Below are 8,548 nucleotides of genomic sequence, written 5' to 3'. Positions count from 1 at the left end.
TGAGGAAAATAGACAAAATAGCAAAAAATGAAGAATTCAAACAAATGATCATCTTCCATACAACATACCAGATTTAATAAGGGTGCTAATTTTTCCAGGAAGAGATTTGTGGACTTACACACACAAACACAGAGACACTTCTTTTTCTGAGGAGTATTTATTACCTTGAAGCCGTGTAATTTCAGAAGTTTGATTCCTTGGGGAAATTGCTTGCACACTCCCCAAAGAGACAAAGCTGATGTAACCGCCAGACCATCCTCACCAAATATAGATTGTATGCAGCACACCACTGGGGTGGAAGTATAGCAATACTTACTCACTTGGCTTTGATGATGGTGCCACCTTCTATTTGTGACCCCTGAAACCTGAAGTTATCCTTCCACTTTCCCAGGAATTGGGTAAATTTAGTGATATTTACTTGCCTTTTTTTCTTTCAAAATAAAGGACGGGTTTCTACATTAAACCTTCTCAAGCTGCCCTGAATCGATGATTTGGATACCAATTTGGTGGAGGGGGGGCATCTAAGCATGGGAATGGAAGCAAGATGTCTCTGGTTCCCACTTCCACTGCTCAAGCCAAATCAATGCCTAAAAAAGTCAATTCAAACATGCTGACTTAAGGTGGATTTGGTGAGTGCAAATGGTATGAATGGATAGCAGGTCATTTGCCATGCTTTTATCCACATCCACTTCTGAAAGGTGCCCAAAATGACTTAACATATTTCAGTCTTATTCTTTTCTGATGTCATTTGTCAGAAAATGGCTGCCACCTGTTCCTTATGTAATACTTGTATATTATATCCTTATATTATGTAATTATTATGTCTTTTGGATGCCTTTTTATTATCAGATGAAACTAAAGACCTGGATAAGCCTAGGGGCATCCTAGTGTCAAGCACTGAAATAATTAATCTGAGAACTGATCTTTTTTATAACATGAAGAATTAATCCTGCAGCTAAATCAGACAAGGAATGTGAACTCTATCAATTCCTACCTACCCAATGGCCATTTTTTGCTGGAAATCAGAAATAAATGCTGCAAATTGGCCAAATACATCAAACATCATGGTCACCTGCCCATAGGACACTGTAAGCAGCCAAGAAGATGAGCTGGTTGCCAAAATTAAGTCACGTAACCACAGAGAAGGTGTGTCCATTGTAACTTCAAAATCAGGTCATAAATAGTTTTGGGGGCATGTCTTTGTAACTTTGTACAGTCACTGACTAACTGGTCATAAGTCAAGGATCATCTGTTTTGTAAGTTTTCTAAGAAAAAGTCTTTGTAGGGGCTTCTTTGTTGCACTTAGAGTGGCATGTGTTTTGGAGCAAAAAAAAAAATCCCTTAAGAAATCAAAGTTATTCTTCCATATTTACATTACTATAAAGGTTCATTGAACTCCAAGTAATTTTTTCCTCTTAATTATCAAAACCAATTCCAGCACAATTATTTTAAGAAATGTTTAGAAGTGGTGGAAATACACAATCTTTATAAGAGGATTCAAGTACTGAAATATCCGTAATAAAATGTGTTTTTCTTTTTGCAGTTTTTAAAAAAATATCCACATCTTTTCTGTTCCATCTTCCCATTGCTGATATTTCTGCTTTTGATTTAGAACTAGTCTTCACTGGAGCTGAGACTGTTAAGAGAAACCATAGATGCTGGCAATATAGGAATAGGCCTCTAAGAGAAACAGATATCAGGTGTGCCATTTGAGCTGGTTATCAATTGTTAATTGCCTAGGGATCTTTAAACTAGATAGCTAAATTGCAAGGGCCGCTATCAGCAGCATATGCAAATTATATATATATATATATCCTGTATTGAAAATGGAAAGCATCTTAAAAATATCAAAATAATATTCCAATATCTGTGAGGTACAAATCACCTTGCTCTGGAGCTTGGTGAAAAAAGAAACACCTTTTATGGCTTTCCTAAATGCAAGGTTGGGGCTGCGTGGATCTCAGAGGCAGGTATAGCGGCAGCTACCAAAAAGGCACATCTTCAGAATCCCATAAAATGGCTCAATTTTAGCAATGGGACCGGGAATATACGTTAGATTTCAATAGTTGAGAATAAACGTGAACCTTAGTCTACCTACTTTGCTTCAACACTTTAATCCCTGTACTACACTGTCATTCAAAAGGACAATGGATTTCAGCAGAATGATGAACTGCTTTTCTCCAGCAGGAAAGGGCAAAACATTTCATTGGTCAAAAGACAGACAATCTACTGGACATAACTGTTTTGTCATGAGGCAAAGGGTAATAAAGATGAAGTTTCAAAACTGCTGACAGATTTGCCTCCTATCATTCATTTGATCTGAAAAGACACTGAATCAACAGAATAAAGATCCCAAAGAAACTTCACTGCAACCAACAATGCCCTTCAGAGTGATACCTTTATCCTTTGATGCTCATTCAGGTGCTTTAGGAAAATGCTCAACAGTGAGATGCTGGTGAAGTGAATTCAGCAGCATTTACATTTTTTGTGTCACGTGATAAAAGTTCATCTTCCTTCCCCTGTCCCTACTACTTTCTATAGAGGGATGATCGAGAGCATCCTGTCATATTGCATTACTGTCTGGTTTGGAAGCATTCTTGCTTCAGACAGGAAGGCGGTGCAGAGAGTGGTGAGGATGGCAAGAAAATATCATTGGCAGTTCCCTTCCTTCTATCCAGGACATGGCATATAAGCGCTGCTTGAGCAGAGTCTGCAGTATTGTCTGGGACGCTACATAGCCATTTCATGACCTGTTTTCCTTATCTTCTTGGAGGAGTGTTAGGAATATAAGTCACCTAACAGTAATTTGGGTTGGAAATATATAAACCAGGATAGAAATTTTAAAACTGTATCTTTAAGAAAATGCAAAACCATAGTTGGGTGTGGTTTCTAAAATGGCCATAAGATGGAGCCAGAAACCTGGGTTGTTTAGTCTTAGTCTTAGTCTCAAAAGAGAGTGTGAGTGAGTCTCTATTTCCTTCTGTTGGAGAGTTTTGCCGTTCCTCTTAATTGACTGCTATTCCTAGATTTGATGTAAGTCTGATACTGAACTGTTTGTGACACTTGACTTTGTTATTGGATTATCCCTGGACTGAAAACTGACTGACTTACCTGTGAATGACTTTGGACTGTGTTTGAACTTTGCTTAAACCTTAATTGAAAGTAAAAAACCTACATTTACTATACAGTGTATCTGTGTGCTGTGTGTGTATTATTCAAACACTACTCTCAATACATCTCCCTGTATGCGCTCATTCTCCTAATGGGGAATTAACTCAACAAGGAGGCTTCGTGAGATCCGAAGCAGAACATCTAGATTCAGTCATAGTTTTGTTCCATATAGCATCAACTTTGTAAACTCTAAACAGTGATTAATAGATACATGTATACATGAAAATACCCAAACAAAGCTGAATACCATACATGTAAGTACCCGTGAAAACTTAAAACACACACACACACACACACACACACACACATATATATCACAATATATATATATATATATATATATATATATATATATATATATATATATATATATATATATATACAGTGTGTGTGCATGTATGTGTGTGTGTGTGTGTGTATGTATATGTGTGCCTAGATACTGCCAATCTTACGCGGGAGAAAACCCAAATAACCAAAGATCCATATATATATGTTATGACTTCCCTTCGAAATTCAAACGAACAGAACAGAAAGCAGCCGTTTCACAATTAAATCAAACAGAAAGAAGTCTTACAAGATAACGGCTGGCAGAAACCACAGCATAAATCTTTACTCTGTCCAGCAAACCAGTCCTGGCAATAAATCTCCAATCTCAGAGCTTCTTGCTGTAACGTCCTCACTCAAATAGTCATTTTGTTCCTGGCAAAATGTACCAGCCCAGCTGTGTCCTTTCATGCTCATTGAGGCAACGTGCTACTTTACTGACTCGCTCTCCTCATTCGCTTCAGCTGATTTTCCCTTTTTAACCGTCTTCTGTTCCTTACATTTAACCACAAATTTTCCAAGTTCTCATCTCCACTAGAAGACTCTCTCAAAACTTCCCTGTCAGCCATTCCCGGCTGTTGATCAGATAAGGAACCAGAGGAGGTCAAAGGTCCTGACAATTCTAATACATCAGGTCTGTCATCCTTTGTCACGTTCATCTCCTCATCCTGGTTATCAATCCAATCACTAAGCCAGGCCAGCTCATATTTTTCTGCCATGACCTCCTCACTTGAACTCATATCAATCACAGGAGCTGAATCCAAGCCCGGAGCCACAACATACATACATACATATATATGTATGTGTGTGTGTTTTCTGAGGTTTTTGAGGGTATTTGTATGTGGATCTTTGGTTATTCGGGTTTTCTCCTGCGTAAATTGGAAGTACCTTGGCAACGTTTCGACGAAATCTCAATCATCATCTTCAGGCTTGTGTCTTTGGCTTTGAGCTTGCAGCTGCTTCTTCCTTTTAACTGCTAGTGGGGGTGTGACTTGATTGGGTGGGGGCTTGGCTGTGTTCTGATTGGGTGGGGGTGTATTCTGTTCAGGTGGGGGCTTGGTTGTGCTCAGGTTAGTCTTAGTTGCTGGGGAATTTGAGCTGGTTAGCTGTGATCCTGTTGTTTGGCTTCATGTTCGTGGTAGTGCCACATCTTCATGGTGGACATCCGTTAGCTTCATGTATGGGTCGGAGAGGTTTGAAGCGGGTAGTGATACAGCTATGGTATGGCTTCTGGTCCGTGGTCGTGTCTCATCATCTGTGTGGATGTGAGTCTGCTTTCTACGTGGAGGTGTGGTGGTAGCATCTTGTGTGGCCCTCGTGGGTAACAGGTATAAGTAAAAATATACATGGATACATATAAGAAAAATAAAAAAATAAAAGAAACAATAGGACAGGGACGATAGGCACATTGGTGCACTTATGCATGCCCACTACAGACCTCTTAGGAAAGGGGTGAGGTCAATAGTAGACAGTCTAAGTTTAAAGTTTTTGGGGTTTGGGGAAGAAAACTACAGAGTCAGGTAGAGTATTCCAGACATTGACCACTCTGTTGCTGAAGTCGTATTTCCTGCAATCAAGTTTGGTGCAGTTAATCTTGATCTATTGTGTGCTCTTGCGTTGTTATGGTTGAAGCTGAAGTATTCATTGACAGGACATTGCAATGTATGATTTTATATACTATACTTAGATTGGACCGAAGGCGGTGTAGTTCTTTGTTTTCTAGGTCTAGAATTTCAAGTCTGGTGGCATAAGGTATTCTACAATGAGTAGAGGAGTTGAGAACTCTTCTTGTGAAATATTTCTGGACTTTCTCAACTATGTTAATATCAGATACGTAATGTGGGTTCCAGACTGATGAGCTGTATTCGAGTATTGGTCTAGCAAATGTTTTGTATGCTCTAGTTATTAGTGTAATATTACCAAGCTATGTAAGATTAGGTTAACAACTCTTAACGCCTTTTTGGCTATGTAGTTACAGTGGGTTCTAGTACTTAGGTCATTAGAGATGAGTACTCCAAGATCATTGACTCTTACAAGATTCTGAAGGTAGATAGGAAGAAACTAACAAATATAAAAAAACCATTGAAAGGAATGCATAATATTGTAAGGGACAAAAAAACTACTGAATAAAATAATCTTCACAGCTTTTTTGTATCCAGAGCATAAGGACTGGGTATATTTCTGGGAAGAGGGTATTCTAGAATATGGGGATGTCCCAAAAATAACACTATATCTCCTGCATCTTATGTAAATTCTTCTGCCCATTTCGGCCCCAATATGAGACCCATTCATTCCACTCATCATTTTATAAAGAGAACCTGCTCAGGCAGTTGAAGTCCACAAGTCTTAAAGCTGTCAAATTTGAAGACCCCTGGCTTAGACCTTTATACCAAAGTTTACTTTTATATTGAAGTTGTCTAGCATGGAAGAGATTTTGTGGTACCTCATAGCTTAAAGACCATAAATTGTAACAATTCTTGCCAGTAAATGTTTGCTTCTATTTTATCTTGTAAGTTGTTGAGAGCCTATCTGATTTAGTAGTATACAGGTTTAATAGTAATTAAAAAATAGATCCAATTATTTTTACCCTCTTGCCCTTTAAAACAATGAATAACCCTCCTCAGCAATGTTCTACTTAAATAAGCAGAACAGATACAACACATGTAACTCATGTATTTCACAAGAAGAGTACTACACTCCTCTGCTCACAACAAAATACCCTACACCACCAGACTTGAAATTTTGGGCTCGGACCACCTAGAATTATGCTGCCTATGGTTGGACCTAAGAGCAGTACATAAAATTATCTGTTACAATGTCCTACCAGTCAATGACTACTTCAGCTTCAACCACAACAATACCAGAGCACACAACAGATACAAACTCAATGTGAACCACTCCAAACTTGATTGCAGGAAGTACGACTTCAGCAACAGAGTGGTCAATGCTTGGAATGCACTACCTGACTCTGTAGTTACATCCTCAAACCCCCATTCCTTTAACCCCAAATTATCCACTATTGACCTCACCCTATTCCTAAGAGGTCTGTAAGGGGCATGCATAAGTGCACAATCGTGCCTCCTGTCCCTGTCCTATTGTCCCCATTATTCGTACCTATTCATACTTACGTTTATTCTTATACCTATTATCTTCTAAGCAATTGACAAATCAGATAAATTAATAAAAACAAACTTTTCTGGTTGCCACACAGCTCTTTGCTGCAACTACAAGCAAAAGCTGCAAAGAAAATGTAATTTCCCCATTTGCACAGTAACTACTAATAAAGTCCCTTCTCTAATTACTTCCACACACCAAGAAATAATCATCTAAAGTAACTAAAAATTAAATTCTCCCTGTCTTCAGTTCTTCCAATGGCACATATAATGTTCTTCAAAACCAGAAGCAATGTCCATGAACTTCAAGATCTTATTATTTCTCCCTAGACCTGTTCACTTCCTTCATCACACTCTGTCACAAATGATTTATGCCCTTCATTGTATCAGTAGAATACTTGTGTTAATAATTAACAAAAGTAGATTATTGTAGTCAATAATTAGCTACAGTTCCTTTTCACCATATACACAATACCTCTCTATGCGTATTTCTAACAAGCTTGTTACAGTTTATGATTTTCACAACTTTCCTTATTATTTTTTCCTTGTCCACCTACACATTACCAATTGGCTTCACATTTATAATCTTCAATCTCTTTTCTGGCTCCCATCCTTCTTTCCTTCTTTTTTTCCTTCCCTTCCACTCTTCATATATTATATGCATGACATACTTCTAATAATTTCTAACTCTTCTAAAAATTACATCAATGTCCAAAACTGCATTCAGAGATCTGCCCTGCCCATCTTCATATGTGGCCCTTCATCCCTGTTTTTTATACTATATGGTAAATGCAGACAGGGCAACTAGCCGAATTGCAATAATTTAAAACTTACCTTGTAAATACCGATGTAAGGCTGCAGCTGCTGTTGCTGTTGCTGCATAAAGTAAAATTACATAATGGTGCAAGTGCTACATTTTCCTACTTTTCTTGTGAGTGATGTGTTTGTCTGTGTTTGGGCTGGTGGGTGGGTAGAAGTATTCAATCGTTATTTATCAGCAGAAAAGGCACCGAAGCTCAAAGCTTCAGATTTCATCCCATGCCCATTTCGTTGTAATGATTGATGGAGGCTTTCCCACTTATACGTGATGCTCAAACGGGAAAGTTAAACATAGGCTCTGTGCTCTGAAGTTGCAGGATCAGAACACCACTACTCATTAAGGAATTATTAAAAAAAAAGACTTAGGAATCCAAAATGAGAGACCTGTGCTTGTATAGTTTTCTATCAGTTCAAGAAAAGCTAGCTCAGCAGTGGAGAAAAGTCCTTAGAGAGTTGTGCCCTTGATTTCTTCCTTTCTTTCATCAGTTTTCAAGGGAGGACAATACTCTGCAATGTGATGATTATATTCTGACCTAGGAGTTCAAAAGGAAAATCAAGGTAAATGTTTAAGGGACATTATATATTAAATTGACTGTTCAAACTGGATATATCACATCACTGTACTCCTGTTCCAGAAAAACACCCACTTTCTTAAGATTTAGTAATATCAGAACTTTGGTCTTCTGTAGGCTCTCTGTTGGTCAAGCAGCGACCTCTACTGGAATTGGATAGGAAAATACATTAAAATCTTGAAAGTTAAACTTGTTCTTTAAATCCTACTTCTAGATTTCTGACTCAACAGTTATGGATACATAATGCTGAAGCAACTTAAATTGAATGTGACCTATATATGTCAGCATCCACAGCTTTCTTGTCCAATGCCTTATACATCCTTTAACCAAAAGAAGTAGAAGAAAAATAAGTTCGACTTATGCTTAGATTCAGAAATGAGCATACCAAAAAACTTAACTTAGGAATTTTTTCTCCAACATGGGGCAGCAGTTTCATCTTTTTTTACTTTCAATTTTAAATTGGGAAAGTTGTCAGAGATGTTGAGACCGGGGTGGGATTCTACCAGTTTGGATCGGTTCAATAGAACCAGTTGTTATGATTCTTGGTAG

The sequence above is a fragment of the Pseudonaja textilis genome, chromosome 6, assembly GCF_049901715.1.
Source record: "Pseudonaja textilis isolate UNSWEBS1 chromosome 6, rPseTex1.2, whole genome shotgun sequence".
Lineage (NCBI taxonomy): Eukaryota > Metazoa > Chordata > Lepidosauria > Squamata > Elapidae > Pseudonaja > Pseudonaja textilis.
Note: the sequence above shows the minus strand (reverse complement) of the source record.